Source organism: Microplitis mediator, chromosome 11 (genome assembly GCF_029852145.1).
Source record: "Microplitis mediator isolate UGA2020A chromosome 11, iyMicMedi2.1, whole genome shotgun sequence".
NCBI classification, from domain to species: Eukaryota; Metazoa; Arthropoda; class Insecta; order Hymenoptera; family Braconidae; genus Microplitis; species Microplitis mediator.
Genome location: NC_079979.1, coordinates 14034934 through 14049059, shown reverse-complemented (window position 1 = coordinate 14049059; position 14126 = coordinate 14034934). Strand labels below are relative to the sequence as shown.

Genomic DNA, 14126 nt, shown 5'->3' with positions numbered 1-14126 from the left:
AGAATAATGTAAACAGAAAATTAATAATGAATTTTTGGTGGTCATAAACCGCTGGTTTATATGAACATAATAATTGTCAAAAAGTTAAATGTAGGTGTCGCGTGTCATCTCAAATAACAGTTTAATATTATTTATTTTTATGAAATCATACGTCTATATGTAGACTATGTGTACATGAGTTAAATGTAATACATGAGAGTGTAAAATGTTAAGTGTAGAGTATAGAGTGTAGAATGTACATGATCGGCAAGTTTGGGAACGCAAAACGAGACATGCCAGTGTACGAACCAAGTCGCCTGGATAATTTGAAAGCGATCCAATCTCCTTGGGCAGCTGCCTGCCTTACGCGTAAAATATTCAAGAACTGGTCCTTCTATCTACCTTTACTTACCTTTACTTAACTTTTAAGAGTCCCTTTATAAACTTTATTATTATCATTATTGTTATTATATATATGATTATTTTTTTTCGACTCCAGGGGATAAGATGACAAAAACGCTTGAATTATTTTATCGAGTTTCGTATTTTTTATAAATTCCGACGGCTTATCAATTTTATTTTGAGGTAATTGGATCTTCAGAGATTCTGTTGACTTTTGCTGGAAATAAGGGGGATTGATTTAGATTGCTTGATTAAATATTTTAGTAGCACTTTAAATACTGAGGGCTGACAGTTTGGCAAATAGAATCTGAGAAGTTGGTCTACAAAACCGTCACTTTGCCAGACACAATTGTGTGGGTTATTTAGAGTTCTGAGTTGATGGAGAGGAACACCTGGGAACTTGAATTGGTAACCCCTTCAGCTACTTTTCACCCTCATATTTAATGGGTGTATTCAAAGGTTTTCAATTGGAAAAATCGATATTGATTAATTTTTTTTTCTTTTTATTAAAAAAAATATAATCTGAATATTTTGAGAGCATCATTCATAAGTCTCAGTTTTTTTTAAGACTTTTGAAAGTACTCGAGAGTTATTTTGAATACAATACAAGCTCGTTATAAGCAATTCTGTTATACGCAACTTCTTATGGTGCTTTTCGTTATGTGACTTTGAAGCTCTTGTATTCTTTCAGTCGCTTAAATTTCATGTCTTGTCGCTCGTCATAAGCATCACTCAGTTTAAACCAAATTTTTTAAAATAATAAATTTTTGTAAGTTCGTGGTATTTCAATTAAATAATACTCGCATGTGATCAACCTTGATTGGTACAGTAGAACATGTTCCGAAAACTAAGACGGGGAGCTTGAATCTTAAATTTTTCCTAGATTTTTTTTCCATAAAACCCCTGACGATTTCTAATAACGAGCTTGGACTGTATATGTTTAATCAGATTTCTTTTGTTCAACTGAAAATTACGTTGGTTTAATTTTTAAAAAAATTCTAAATTTTATAATTTATCAAAAATAGTCTTAGGGAAATTAAAAAAAAATCTCATTCAAGTCTAAGAATGTCATTTTTAAAAAATTATTTTTTGACAATTAGGAAAATAGACTGGTTTTTTGGACGGATAGATTTTAAAATAAAATAAATTTTTTACCAATACTTTGATTATTTGTCGTAAAAATTTATTTTTCTACTTCATTTTGGCTTTTCTGAAATTTTTTTATGTTGATCCATTTCTGAATTATGGAATTTCAAAGCAAAGAAAATGACTTTTCTTAAAAATCTCTATAATTCAGAAGGTAAAATTCCCACAGAGTTGTGTAATAGTTTATTTTCAAACTTAAAACTATAAGCTTTCAAATGAACTAACTATTTAAAATACAATTTTTTTTTTTTTAAGTTGTAGTCTGAGAAAAGATCAAAATTTTTTATTTTTCAATTTGTTTAACCAGTAGCTTTTGTAGCAAATTTTAGATAATAATATCTTAAAAAATTTAAAATTAGAGATTCAAAGCTTAAAATTGACATTTTTACTATTTCGGACCTGAGTTACAGTTTGAAGAATCGAAGTAATTTTTTTTCTTTAAAAAAGTCTTATAGTTTGTTTGACGAGTGTATAAAAAGTCTAAAAACCGAAAATATTAATATTCAAAACAAGCGCGTTTTAATTTTTCGATGTAAAATTATAAAAACAAATTAATAACGTCATTTAAAAAAAAAATAATTTACTCAGCAATATACGAGTGCCTGAAAAAATCAGATCCCCTGAGGTTACAAAACGTTACAAGTTTTATCACCCGGGGTGAGGACCTCAACTAATTATTCCCAGGACGTTTGGATTTAAGTTACCAAAAATTTAGATCATTGCCGACTCTACACGAACTTCTCAAGACCGTTTACTTACTTCCCTACGGGATATTCTATAGATATATTGACAATATTATTTTCTACTCATTTATTTACGAGCTTGAATTTTTTTATAAGTTCGCCTATAGTGACACCCCGTTGTGACAATGATCGTTTACTTTGTTTTACATCTATTCCCTTGTCCACAAGCCATTCTAAATTAAATTATTTTGACAAATCGTTTCAAATTTTTTATTTAACTTTTTTTTTTTTAAATAAATTCGACATTTTTTTATCCAAAGACCTGAAATTAAAAAAAACCAAACCGTTACATCAATGAATGGATTCATCGACAGTCTCGAAGAAAAGAATGACAACTAAAAAAAAAAAAAAAAAAAACACCCTTCAGCGATCAACTAAAAATTGCGTGTTTAAAAAAACTTCTTCAGAACACTGTCAGGAAGAAGAATTTTTTCCAATAGGATTTCCATCATGACGTTTGCAAAGCCATAAAAAAAAATGTGTATTCATTATTTTTTTCGTACTTAAAACCCGCAACCTCGAATCCACCTCGCGATCCAGGTAAAAATCCTTACGTGTTCCAAAAAAAAAAAAAAAAAAAGAACGGGGAAAACTTTTTTCCGGCAGCTGAATGCAATAAACTAATCTCTTTAAAATCTTTGTTTTTTTTCTCTATTTTACTCTTCGTACCCTTTTTAAAATCAGACGATAATTATCTAAAGATGTTATCATAATTTTGAAAAAACATGAAAACGTATACGAAATGTTCATTTTTACACCTCTTATAATACTTTTTTTATTTACTTCCGCTGAGTAAACCTTTTCTTGTTTATTATTTTTTACTTTTTTTACTCTCGATTACCATGCAGTTCACACCAGCCTCTGTATTGTCATCTCGCAACATAAAAACTTTCTTTAGCTTTTGAGCGAGTCCAAAATCGGGATCTAAGATCTGAAAAAAATCTATGTATAAATAAATACAAAATAGAAAGGAAGAAAAAATAAAAAATGTTTTTTTTTTAATGCTGATTTGAATCTGCTACTGTAAGAAAAAAAATCATTAGATCTTATTTTTAATTCTCGACGCATATCGATGAAAAGGTGGCACTAGCGCCACGCGTGCTGCGTGTGGGATTTACTAATTTTGCTAGTGTCGAACAAAGTAACACCTTTCTCTTTTATTTTACTTCGTTAAAATAAAGAAGCCGACTAATGTGTAATAGCAATATGTTAAAAAAAACGTTTTCTCTTTTGTCTTGGGGATGATCTGAAGAATAACCAAGTGCTTGTTTTTCTTTTTTAATCTAACGAGCGACAAATGTGAGTAAGTAAATGAAGTCTGGACATTATGTTGACGTCTCGAGGATCAGTATGCTCCTGTTTAACATGTGGCTACACGATGTCTGCATGCCAACTGGTTCCGTCTTCATTTTCTTTTCAGAGAAAATTTATAAAATGAAATTTTATATACTTGGTTTTTTTAAAATTGATTTTAAATAGTTTTTAAAACTTTTTTTTATTTTACATTTCTGATTTATTATTGTCGTTATTTGGTTTCTATAAAGTCAGTAAATTTTGAATCGAATTTTTACTGTTAATTTTTAAATGAAAAATTGTTGAATAATTTTTTTCTATTAAAATTAATTTTGAAATCAAAAAATTGGCGCCCAATATTTCAAAAATTTTAACAAAATTTGTAAAGTTTTTATAATGAGCAGTAAAATTTTAACATTAGTATACCCCCATGAAAAAAAATATATTAAATATACAGTAGAACCTCGATAACTCAAACCTCGATAAGTTCAAAACCTCTGTAACTTAAAAATTTTTTTGATTCCCTTCCCTTCACAGCTTAAAACCTCTATTACTTAAAGTACAAAACCTCGATAACTCAAATTTTTTTACGTTTCCCTTGAATTTTAACTTATCGAGGTTCTACTGTATATATCTATTTATTTTTTTTTATTATACCGATATATTTTGAACATATAAAGTATGAACAAAATTCGGTCCAAAGTTAGCTCTTAAAAATATACATTTTTAAAAAATTTTTTTTATGGGGGTAAATTATAGCTAAAGAATTTTTAAATATTTTTGAATTGCTTAGTTATTTGTTCAAGTTCAAAATTAAAAAAATTATACAGGTCTTTTTGTAAAAAATTTGACTGCATTCCCTGCCACGAAATATCCTGGAAATCTATATCTTTATTATACAATTTACATGAAAACCGGCTATAATTTCCAATAAAAACTTGTTAAGGTCAAAGTAATAAAGTTATATTGTTGCCTCAATAAAATTATTTTCCAAACTACTCATTACAAGAATATCCTCGGTATAATACTATACATTAATAATTGAGGTATTTATGTTATTTTATCACGTGAACCGATATCTAATAAGACGCATGTAAAACAGCGACATATTTATATCTTTGTGCAGCCCTACAAATAACAGACATTAGCACGTGATTGTCCCAATAATAGTGCAAGTATGTAAAATATAATAAACAAATAAATAAAAATCTAAAATGAAAAATCTTATGTAGGTATCAAGATGAGGGCTCGTGCCACTCATTCGGATTTTCAGCTGCCAGAACGGAATCTGATTTACATATACGTGCCCCCTCTTTCATTAACGATATTCTCTTTATACACAACACTCTTATTTTGTATTATTTTCTTACATACATCATACATATATATGCTGTATATACTTACATACTTGGATTGAATATTCCTTTGGCTGGTTAATAAACTCGATGGAAACCAATCGTGACTTTGATCTTCGGCAAATCGCGTGTCCGCCGATTGCGTGATGACTTGTTAAGTATTTCTTCATGTCGGGGTGAAATCGTTTAAAATTAGCTGCATTAAAATCGTCAAAGGCACGTGGACATGTCGAGAAATAAATTTAATAGTAATAAAAAATATAAATTTTAAATTTAATATATATATGTATGTAATAAAATAATAAAAATAAATAAATGATAAGTCAATTCTAGTGTTGTATGTATAATGATAGTGTTGAATATGATAAACCGGTGATACGATAACGGAATTCTACTCCATTTCCTGCGAGGTGTTGCGAGGAGAAACGTAACCAACAATGAGCTGATTCAAAGGTCGTGTCTTGGTTATTTATTTATATTTTTATTTCTTTATTTCTTAAAAGATTCAACTTACGACGTGAATAAATAGTTTGTTATCGCACCCACGCGACTGTCGGCAATCAAATGTGTAATGTGTCGAGTTGGGTTTTTCTCGAAAACGCGTGCCGTCGGTATTTTTTTATTCCTTTGAAACGTTCATACCAAATATAAATATATATTTATGTTTACATATATCGGGATAATCTGTTATCATTAGGCGATAAAATTTTTATGTTTTTCGGATTTTTATTTTTAAATTTAATTGGATTTTTTCCTGTCCATTAACTCGAATTTCTTATTAAGGTTTTTTTTTTTTTAATGTTTTGAGTTGTGGCCTCTAAGACTCGGTCGAGTAATTTTTATACCTCGATGCGTGTCCAAGCAATCTCAAAGACCCCCACGAACGATTTTACGGTTGAATGATATGTTCGTTACCCCCTGACGTAATTTTTTATTTTATTTCATTAAAAAAAAAAAATTAGATGACGTAATTTTATGATACAAGAATTTAAGTGATATTTATTTGATTAAAATGTTTAAATAAATTTTTAAACGGGTTTAAAATACATTACATGTGAAAACCGATTTAATTATTTCAAAAATTTTTATATTGTTTGAAATATTTAAGAAAATTTTAGAATCTTAATAAAAACTAGACTAAACTAAAAAAGTTTTAGAATCTTGATCGCAGGTCCGATGGAAAATCGTATACACACCGCGGAGGCAAGTAGGAAATCCCAATCCGCGTGTTTGCCTTCGTCTCGGGTAGACAATTTTACACGCGAATTAGAATGTCTTACTTTCCTCCCTAGGTGTGTAATATACTATAAATGCCATGTTTCAAAATTTTGGAAATTTTTCACCATACTTACACCGAAAGTTTAAATTTCTGCCCTGTTTACCGGGAGGAAAGTCGTTTTTTTTCATTATAAGAAAAAAATAATAAAAATTAGCACATGCGCCATTCTTCCCACAAACAGAGGCAAAAATTTAAACTCTCAGGCGCAGGTCTGGTGAAAAATCGTATACACACCACGGAGGAACGTCAACGTCCTAATTTGCGTATGTGCCGCTCTGACCTTCGGCTCGGGTGCGGGCAATTATACACGCGGGAATGTCCTGCTTTCCTCCCTTGGCGCGTAATATACTATTAAAAATTTCAAAATAAATTAAAAAGTAAAACTTTTTTAAATCTTTTCAAAAGTATTAAAAAAATTTTTAATTTTTTGGAACATAAAAAATTGACTTTAAAAAACAAAAAATATATAAGAAAATTATCGTATTAGGTAATTAAAAATACAATCTTGATAAATTTGTAAAAATATAATGAATGTAAAAAAATACAGATTATGTTGTTTGTAAGTTAATAAGAAAGTATAATTTCAGTAATCGCGACAAAAACTTCCGGTGGTTTTAAACGGCACGTGTATATTTGTCTAGTATAATTTTATATCTAAAAATAAAAATGTATGGGTAAATAAATTTGTAAGTGTGAGTACGATGAGGAAGAAAGTATGAGGATAAAATGTATATCTATTGGGTGTAGTGGACTCGTAGTGTCGTAGCTCGTGTTGTCGTTCAAGCACAACAATCACCTGCCTTCACGCTGGAGTGCCGACTTGTAAATCATTCTACTGAATACTTTTTGGTACGTGCTCTGCCTCAACCACAACAATCATTAAATAAAATAAATTTTAAAAATCCCGTTGTCATGAAAAATATATTTTAGTTTCATTAAATTTTTAGCGGGCGCTTTAATTTGAACGTTCTAGTATTTTTTCTCAGCTTCGTTTATAAGTCATATCAGAAAGTCAGAGGTAATTTTTATTGCGGATAATAAAAAATGGATATTAAGTTCAAGATCGAGCCGCAGTGATTGCTACCAATAAAATTTTATTTTATTATTGAATTTTATTTTATTTTATTTCATTTAGTTATTAAATAACAAATGGTTTGACTGTGAACTCGACCTTGGATTGTTTTTAAAAATTATTTCGGTACATACTCGAGTAAGTGAAGGGCTCAGGCGAAAACGGGAGCAGAGGTTTATTGTTCTTAAGGACTTTGTCGGTATTAACGTGAATTGTACACGCGTGCTGCACGTGCCCAGACCATGCAAACGTGACTCGTGCACTTATTCATTTAGATTTACTTATTACATATTGCGTTTATTTATTGTTTCTGTTATTTTTACAAATTAAAACTTTCGACCAAACAAACTTTTTTGGCGTGTCCGATTTTAGCCAATATTTGTTATTATGTTTTTGCATTTCAAATTCATTTTTGTGGTTTATTGTGAAAATTCTTTATTTTTTTATCAATGAATTTCAATCAAATTCAATTTCGTACAAACGCAGATAATTTTATAGTTAAAATGGCCCTAAAATTGTAGGTTACGGTGAACAATTCGATATTCTTGAAAATTATGCTATTTGTTTTAGTAATTTTTAATCAAATAAAAAATTTCTGACATCAAGAAATAACTTAAAAAAAAACTAGGTGCAATAGAAAAGTTATTAATTTAAATTTAAAAATCCTAACTTGTTTTACACTTTGAACTATAGTTTATAAACAGCATGGTAATTTTATCAACAATCTTTTAAATTCGAGATCATTCGGAAATATTCGACTCTTTTCGATCATTCTAGTACTGATAAGTTAGAATGAATTACGTGACGTATTGATGTATCAAATACACGTGTTATTGTACACCTTGAACGCGAAGCGGAGAGGTAGTGCTCCACTGTCGCCAAATGTCAAAGCACACAGTAAAAAAGGATTCGTCAAAATCAACACATATTGTGTGTAAAACGAACGTTTTACACTTATTTAAACACGGAAAAAAATAAACTTTAAAAGTTAGTACTTGAAATTACAACTCGGAACCCGGATGTCAATATGGGGATTTTTAACATTCCAAAAAAATAAATTTTATAATACGTGTCGTCAATTTTTTAAATATCAGTTACGATTTTTAAAGTTCAAATAGTAATTTTTCTTGCATAGACAATAAATTTTCATACTTATCATGTAATTATTCACGTTTTAATTATAAATGGAAAAATTACTGTTTAGAATGATAGTATTTACTGATCACTTTATCGTTATGTTACTTGTCGTTCTTAATTTATATAGTTCATTTTTTGTCGTTTATGTTATTTTTCTCACCTCCGGGCGGAAAGCGTCAACTTTCGTCTCGCTGTGCAAAACGAAGTTGCCGCTTTCCGCCTCCGTCGAGGAGAAAAATAGTATACACTCCTAGGGAAGTAAATAATAAAGCCTCAGATCACATGTTTGTTGAGACATGTGATCTAAGACATTTCATACTTTACTTCCCTAGGTGTGTAATATACTATTAACATACCTTGTTGGAAAAATGACACGCGTATATGCTAAAAGTAAAAAATTTTCCAAGAATTCTTTTGTGATGGCCGAGATTATTTTTAAAATATTTTGTGTGTTAATTTGACAGTAACATATAAAAAGTGTTACTTTGGAATAAAATAACATTTTTGTGTGTTAAAAAATCAATCGATTGCGACACCCTTATAGGAAGAAACAATAGGCCCAAGCTTGGCCGAGGCTTGGCGCAAGACTTATTAACTCTGGGGAAAGCTTGAAATCCAAGCTTGGCCGCAGTCTGTCTAAGCATCGAAATGATAACACCCAGCCAAGCTTGAGTGACAGTGTTGTGCCAAGACTGCATCTAAGTATTGGCCCAATATCGAGAGCCAGTATTGTGCCAAGACTGTTGCTAAATAAGCACCTATGCTTATTAAAAATAAATAAAAAAAAAAATATATATTAGTAGACATGTGCGTGATGGTAACATATGGAAATAAATTTGTACACAGAAAAATCAGGTGGATCGATGAAACTAATTTTTTTTTTGCATTTGCTGGGTCTCGAACCTGGTCCTTCATGGCTGCTAGGCAAGCGTCTTATTCACTAGGCTGTTACGCTATTCACAGAAGCCAGGGGTTTTTAGGTACCATTTGTTATTCAGACTGGTAAACTAAGGCTTGTCACTTATATAATGGCTGAACCTTGTCCCAAGACTGGCAAACGAAGGCTTGTCACTTGAGTATTGGCTGAACCTTGTTCCAAGACTGGCAAACGAAGGCTTGTCACTTGAGTATTGGCTGAACCTTGTTCCAAGACTGGCAAACCAAGACTCGTCACTTGAACGTTGGTTGGATTTCGGACCAACCTTGGGAGGCCGAGCCTCGGTAGCCCAATATTGTGCCAAGACTGGCCCGGTTGTCAATATTTTTTTTCCTACAAGGGCAATTCAAACAAGATAAATACTGTGTGACAAAAGCGTTAAAAATTCAACACTCAGAATTTTATCACACGCTTTTTTTTACACTTTGATGATTAGTTTTTTACTGTGCAGGGTTGTCGTCAACTTTTTTAATTTCGAAATGGTCGATTATGTTATTTCGTGAAAAATAGCTTAAAATTAATATTTTCTGCACCTAGTCACCATAATTTGAACTCAATTTATTATGTATAAAATTTCAATACGTATACTCAATTGCTATTTTAACTCAATAATTGTTCAATTTTTGTTTTTACTGATCAGTAATTTAATAAAATTAACTACTTTCTGAAATTTTTAATTTTACAAACCATCCAAAATTACTGTAGATAAAAATTTTAATAAAGTAAAAATTATTTGGTCCTTGACTAAAAACTTTCACGTCTTAAAATTTTATATCCGTGAACATCTTCACTAAAACAATTTAACGGTATTACAGAAGTAACTTTTAAATTTAAAATAAAATAAAGCCAAATTATAGATCTCGAGTCATAAAATCCGTGCATCCAGGTGTCTAATAAAAGTCTAAAAACTAAATAAAATTCTCTTGTGCATACGGTTGATTAGTTTCAGATATCGAGTGTCGATCTATGTACATACATATTTATATTTTAACGCTTCTCAAATTCAACTGCATCGGCATATTGTCCCTTAATTTAATTTAACAACATTTAATATCCATATGCTTGAAAAATAGAATTTGATCCGGATAAATAAATATTAAATTCCTTTAACATCACCGTGGAACCAAACAAAATTGTTTGATTTAGTGTATGTACATGCACTAGAGGTTAATCTTCGATAAATAAAAAAATAAAAAAATTCAAGACCAAGTAATTGTATATAAAAAAAAATTAGTTGAGTCTGAAATATTTAACGAGTACTTTAGATAATAACTACCGGTTGTAAGATCTTTAAGCTTCTTCACGCGAGATATTATATTACAGTGTTGGTTGAAGTAACGCTGGTTATTTTTGGCGGTAAGCCTCGATTGGGGATCTGCTCGATAAATGACTGAGAATTATCTTCACAAGACTCAAGAGTCTTGACTCTTGTTATTCTTCATATCATCTTCACTTTACTTGATACTCGAGTCATCGTGCGCCAGCTTATTTGATGACTCGTTACGCCTCGCAGTTGCTTTTTGTTATTATCTCTCGTTTTTTGTGCATTAAAATAATTTTTAAATCCATAATAACAAATCATGAGTCGTGGATACATCATCATCTACTTGGCATTCGTGTTCCATTTGGTGCATCAGCTAATAAGTGAAACATTTTCGTTAATTTTTTATTTTAAATCGTAAATTAAAGAACGAATTGCCGTTATCGTGATTTAGTTTCAAAATCGTTAAGAATTTACTTTATTTTCTTCAATAATAAAAGATGTTAAAAAAATTTTAATAAAACTTTGAACTTTACATGAGTAAACAAATTAATTTGTAGGTCATTTTTTGTTTGCAAAAATAAAATTTTTTATTACTGATAGTTAAAAAAAAATAGGTCTTTCTTTAATTAAGACCTCTTCAGAATTTATTGAAGTCTATAAAACCTGAAAGTATTTAATAATTTTTTAAAGAATAAAACAAGTGGATTTTAAAGTGTTGCTTAAATTTAATTTAGTAGAATTTTTTTTGTACACCTTCAAGCGCGAAAGCGAATTGTCTTCGACAATTTCCCTCATACAAAAACATTTCTACACTTTTTTCAATCCACAAAAATAGATTAAATTGTACTCGCATAAAGAGAATTTATTAAGGAACAGTTTAAACTCAATATTGAGTCGATTCGAGTCGATTCAAATAAATTATTTGAATCCAAAAAATCAGTGTTATCAATTGTTACGTATGAATCTTCGTATAAGCACGATAACTCTTGATGACAGACATAATTAATCGACCTAATTTTACTATTGGCTTTGTATTTTTTATTGCAAGAACCTTTTTGAAAGTAACCGTCTAAATCCTTCCCATTTGTTTATAATTAATGAATATCAACACTGATAATTTGACATTAAATTCACGTGTATACATGAAATGTTTTAGCTTTTTCTCTTTCTAACAATTGACTACCTCTATTTGTCTCTCTTTTTCCTTTCCATGTATCTAACTAACAAGTACTAACAATAAAATAGGCGCGACAGTCGCAAAAGAAAGTGGCGACATCTACGACGGTCTATTCGAAAAAGTAATTTTTTTTTTTTTTTTTAGTATTTTAATTTAAAACATAATTTTTTGAATGATGTAGTGTAGTACTATTTTTAAAAAATTCAGTTCATCGGATGATTTTCATAATTCAAGTCCCATAAATATTTGAAAAATATTTAGAAATTTGAAATTCGAGATTTTTTTTAGGTACGGCCCAGCGTTAATAAGGTTCAAAAGTTGTCATTTATGGTCAATCATTAAAACATGCAAATAATGGGAATGAAGATCATGACGAATTATTTCTACATTTTGTTTATTGTTTTTATTTTAATTTTAGGCTTACATGAGCGATTGAAGTGTGCGGTTTTGGATTTTCCAGCTTTTTTTTTTTTTTTTTTTTTTACGAACAGGAATAAAAGTAATTTGTAGAAAACTTTCAGAACCAAGCTTCTAATATCAGTACAATATTTGAATCACGAGCTATTGGCAATAAAAGAAAAATAAATGATTTAGAAAATTGAAAATGAGCTCAAAAAACGGTTGGACCAGAAAAAAACACATTGCGCTGAAAAAAAAGTAATTTTTGGAACAAATCGACCGATTTGCACGTGCTTTGCGGCAATCGACAGTACTTTTTGAAACTTAGCTTCGATTAAATTTGAAAGTGAATTAGTCTCGCGATTTACGAGTTATATAGCAAAAATCTCAAAAGGTAAATTACTCTTGATTTATATTTTCAAACAACTGGAAAACTACTTCGCCGACTGACTTCAAAATCCAGTCAACTTCAAATCTTGATGAGCCCTTTCGATTGTCACAACGAACGTTCAAATTGGTTAATTCGTTCCAAAGATATCATACAACAAAAATTAGTTTACACACAGACACACACACAAATGGACGGACGTTCATCTGAGAATAGTCAGAATAGCGTCCGAGGACCTCAAAACGTCGACACCTGATGACAAAAATTCAATTTCCGAAAATCGGATCGAAACTAGTAACTTTTCTTTTTTTTTTAATTTTCAATTTTCATAGCGGGAAGTTGAAAAAAAAAAAAAAAAAAAAAAAAAAACAAATAAATATACCTTTGAAATTTATTAAACAATACTATTTCATAAATAAAACCATAATAGCTGTCTCAGTAACAGAAGACAATAAAAATCAGTGAGTTTGAAACCGCAGTAATTTTACAGAAACCTCATCCGTAGTCAGAGCAACGTAATTTTGCACTGAAATCATAAAGGTTACAGAAAGTGAGCATTTAAAATCTCTATAAACAGTTGACCTTCATTTATTTACACACTCGGTTTCAATACCACTATTATAGTTAGTGTAAAAAATTAAAAAATGTACTTTCCTTTTCTTTATCTTGTGAAAAAAAAAAATTTTAAATAACATGCGTAGGTTTTGTTGGTGACATGTGGTCGGCGCGGTCTAACTCTACTAAACCTTCCAATGATTCAAGATCAACGAACCTCGAGAGCTCTCAGATCCCTGGTATAAGCTACCAGTGAACAAAGAAGATCGTCGATTATCGAATGAAAATCATCGTGTTAGTTGAGTGAGTACAAAAAATTTATCTTTATATTTAGAAATATTTTTAATTTAATCATTGACCGAATCAACCGTGTGAATATTTAAAAGAGCTTAATAAATTATCCGTTACATGGGTGACAATTTTTAAATATATATATTTTTTTGGTAATTAGGAGTTACATATGCTATCTATGGTCATTACGACCTTGGGAAACCTCAGGATATTGAATGGTCTTGTAATAAAAAAATAAAAAAAACCGAGAGTATATGATGAACATAATAACGTAGAGTGCACCCCAAAATTATTCGAATGTAATGTAAGAACAAATCGCGTGCCACACGGTACCACATATTTCCTCCCTCAACATTTTATTTCGACGTCAACGGAAAAATATAATAAATGCGTGGGAATTATTTATCCTATCGATATTAGACGATCTATTATAGTAATAACTCTAATCACCGGATATGAGATATGTGCCACCTTAAATTGTTTATATTTATTTTATTCGACGGTTTACTGACAATCAAATTAATTTAACGTGAGAAAATTTATTTAAACTAATTCATGGTAATTGAAATTCATTTTCTCTAACGAATTATTTATTTGTCGTAAGATGGAATTATTTTTAAAATATAATTTTTTAAAAATGAAAATATATTTTTTAGTAGATTGTAATTTAAAAAATTTTTTTTATTACAATTGATTCAAACTAATTGAA

General features: G+C 30.0%; 1 long non-coding RNA gene across 1 annotated transcript in view; it reads left to right on the top strand.

The window, feature by feature from the left end:
• LOC130677482 (uncharacterized) overlaps positions 1-14126 on the top strand; it is a 166679-nt gene that overhangs the window by 65202 nt on the left and 87351 nt on the right. Inside the window, exon 3 of the long non-coding RNA XR_008991620.1 lies at positions 13273-13429. This is a non-coding gene — a long non-coding RNA (uncharacterized LOC130677482). The remainder of the gene's footprint in view (positions 1-13272; positions 13430-14126) is intronic.